General features: G+C 38.4%; 1 protein-coding gene across 4 annotated transcripts in view; it reads left to right on the forward strand.

Annotated features, from left to right (window-relative positions):
* The window catches only part of LOC104984558 (zinc finger protein 677-like), a 16,191-nt gene that overhangs the window by 6,475 nt on the left and 5,826 nt on the right, over positions 1 to 3,890 (forward strand). The window lies entirely within an intron of this gene.

Consider the following 3,890-nt stretch of genomic DNA (forward strand, 5'->3'; position numbering starts at 1 on the left):
GTGAAGTAAGCCATAAAGAAAAGCACCAATACAGTATACTAACGCATATATATGGAATTTAGAAAGATGGTAACAATAACCCTGTGTACGAGACAGCAAAAGAGATACTGATGTATAGAACAGTCTTATGGACTCTGTGGGAGAGGGAGAGGGTGGGAAGATTTGGGAGAATGGCATTGAAACATGTATAATATCATGTATGAAACGAGTCGCCAGTCCAGGTTCGATGCATGATACTGGATGCTTGGGGCTGGTGCACTGGGACGACCCAGAGGCATGGTATGGGGAGGGAGGACGGAGGAGGGTTCAGGATGGGGAACACATGTATACCTTTGGCGGATTCATTTCGATATTTGGCAAAACTAATACAATATTGTAAAGTTTAAAAATTAAATAAAATTTAAAAAAAAAAGTAAGTAAGTAAAACAGTTGCCTTCACAAGACCATCAGAAAGAGTGAGAATTAATTTAAGGAACTGGAAGATTCATACAATGAAAACTACAAGTATTGATGCAAGAGTTGAAAGAAAAATAAATGTCAAGATATTCTGTGATTGCTGATTGGAAGACTTAGAGTAGTTAAAATGGCAGTACTTGCCAGAGTGTTAGAAAGATTCAGAACAATCCCTGTCAGAATCCCACCAGTCAATTTTGTACAAATGTGACCCTGGTCCTAAAATTCATTTTGAATAAGTGTGGCTCCCAGACAGCCAAAATAAATGTGAAAAAGAACAGAGTTGGAGGGCAGCATCAAACCATACTACAAACCAGGGGTAAACAAATCTGTGTTTTTAGCATGAGAAGGGTAATATAGATCAAAGTGATAGACTGAGTCCATGAGCAAACCCATCCATATTTCTTTTTTCTTTTTTAATTAATTAATTATTTGGCTGTGTTGGGTCTTAGAGGTGGCACATAGGCTTCTCTCTAGTTTTGGTGCTCAGGCTCCAGAGTGAGTGGTCTTAGTTGCCCCACAACATGTGGGATTTTACTTCCCTTACCAGGGATTGAACCCCGGTCCCCTGCATTGGAAGGTGGATTCTTAGCCACTGGACTCCCAGGGAAGTCCCAGTCTATTCCTCTTTTTGAAAGAATGCCAGAAACATTCACAGAAAAAGAGTATCTGTTTTTTTTTTTTTTTTTCTTAAAAGAGTAGTCTCTTTAAAAAAAATTGAAGTGTAGTAGACTTCAGAAGTGTAGATTCACAATGATTTGTCAATGTCTGGTGTACATTAAAGTACATTAAAGTGTATATATATATATATATATACACACATACACACACACACACACGTTATTTTTTATATTCTTTTCCATTATGGTTTATTATAAGATATTGATGATAGTTCTCTGTGCTGTACAGCATGACCTTGTTATTTATCCATTCTCTATAGAATGGTTTGCATCTGCTAATTCCAAACTTTCAATCCATTCTCCCCATCCCACCTCCCCCCGGCAACCACAAGTCTGTTCTCTGTTGGCGAATTTGTATCAGTTTGATAGATAGGTTCATTTGTGTTATATTTTAGAATCCACATATAAGTGATATGGTATTTGTCTTTCTCTGAGTTATTTAGTATGATAATCTGTAGATGCATCCATGGTCTTGCAACTGAAATGGCTTCATTCTTTTTATGGCTGCCTAGTATTCCACTGTATGTATGCATGACATCTTGTTTAGCCATTCATCTGTCAGTGGACATTTATGTTGTTTGCATGTCTTGGCTATTGTGAATAGTGCTGCTTTGAACACAGGGGTGCATGTATCTTTTTGAATTATAGTTTTGTCTACATATATTTCCAGGGAGTGGGATTGCTGGATCATATGGCAACTCTATTTTTAATTTTTTGAAGAACCTTCATACTGTTTTTCCATAGTGGCTTTGTCAGCTTACATTCCTACCAACAGTGTAGGAGGGTTCCCTTTTCTCCACACTCTCTCCAGCATTTCTCATTTGTAGATTTTTTAACAATGACCATTCTGATCAGTGTGAAGTGAGGTACCTCATTTTTAGTTTTCGTTTGTATTTTTTTTGATAATTAATGATGTTGAGTGTCTTTTCTGGAGAAAGCAATGGCACCCCACTCCAGCACTCTTGCCTGGAAAATCCCATGGACGGAGGAGCCTCGTGGGCTGCCGTCTATGGGGTCAGAGTCGGACATGACTGAAGTGACTTAGCAGTGTCTTTTCAAGTGCCTTTTGCCCATCTGTATGTCTTCTTTCACGAAATGTCTGTTTAGATCTTCTGCCCATTTTTCGATTGGGTTGTTTTGTTTGTTTTTGAATTGTGTGAGATATGTGTATATTTTGGAAATTAAGTACTTGTTGGTTGCATCATTTGCAGGTATTTTCTCTTGGTCTGTAAGTTGTCTTTTTTCTTTTGTTGATGGTTCCCTTTGTTATACAAAACCTCATAAGTTTGATTGGTCCCATGTGTTGATGTTCACTTTTACTTCTATTGCTTTGGGAGGCAGACCTAAGAGAAATATTTTTTTGGTTCAGCCATGTTATAGTATGTATCAATACTGCATTCCTTGTCACATCTAAAGTGGGCCTCTTGTAGGCAGCATATGGTGTGCTCAAGGTTTTCAAGCCAGTCTGTCACTCTGTGTCTTCTAGTGGAGCATTCAAGTCCATTGACATTACAGGTAATTATTAATAGATAGGTATATACTGCCAATTTAAACCTGGTTTTCAGTTGATTCTGTATTTCTTTTTTTTTTTTCCTCTTTCTCCTTTTGCAGTTTGATGATTTCCTATTATATTATGCTTGTGTTCTGTTCCTTTTGGTTTTTGTGAAATAGTTTTTGATTTATGGTTATCCTGTTTTTCAAGTATGTTAACCTCTTCCTGTATCTACTTTCTTTAGGCTGATAGTCATATAGGCTTAAACACACTTTTTGTTAAAAAAATTAACAAATCTACATTTTCTCCTGGATTGGAAGAATGAATATGGTTTAAATGGCCAAACTACTCAAATACATCTACACATTTAATATGATCCATATCAAATTACCCATGACATTTTTCACAAAAGTAGAACAAATAATCCTAAGAAATCAGACAAAAGGTTACATTTTATACTATTCTACTTATATGCAAATATCCCAAAGAGGTACATCTATTGAGATAAAGCATTAGTGGTGTCCAGGGACTGATAGCAAATGGGGAAGAAAGAAACAACTGCTGAATGGGTAAAAGATTTCCTCTGGGGACGACTGAAATATTTTTGAACGAGAAAGAGGTGATGTTCAACATTGTAAATGTACTAAATGTCACTGAATGGTCCTTTCAGTTCAGTTGCTCAGTCGTGTCCGACTCTTTGTGACCCCATGAATCGCAGCATGCTAGGCCTCCCTGTCCATCACCAACTCCTGGAGTTCACTCAAGCTCACGTCCATCGAGTCAGTGATGCCATCCAGCCATCTCATCTTCTGTCGTCCCCTTCTCCTCCTGCCCTCAATCCCTCCCAGCATCAGAGTCTTTTCCAATGAGTCAGCTCTTCACATGAGGTGGCCAAAGTACTGGAGTTTCAGCTTTAGCATCATTCCTTCCAAAGAACACCCAGGACTGATCTCCTTTAGAATGGACTGGTTGGATGCCCTTGCAGTCCAAGGGACTCTCAAAGAGTCTTCTCCAACACCACAGTTCAAAAGCATCAATTCTTCTGCGCTCAGCTTTCTTCACAGTCCAACTCTCATATCCATACATGACTACTGGAAAAACCATAGCTTTGACTAGATGGACCTTTGTTGGCAAAGTAACGTCTCTGCTTTTGAATATGCTATCTAGGTTGGTCATAACTTTCCTTCCAAGGAGTAAGCGTCTTTTAATTTCATGGCTGCAGTCACCATCTGCAGTGATTTTGGAGCCCAGAAAAATAAAGTCTG

The sequence above is a fragment of the Bison bison genome, unplaced genomic scaffold, assembly GCF_000754665.1.
Source record: "Bison bison bison isolate TAMUID 2011002044 unplaced genomic scaffold, Bison_UMD1.0 scf7180017845411, whole genome shotgun sequence".
NCBI lineage: Eukaryota > Metazoa > Chordata > Mammalia > Artiodactyla > Bovidae > Bison > Bison bison.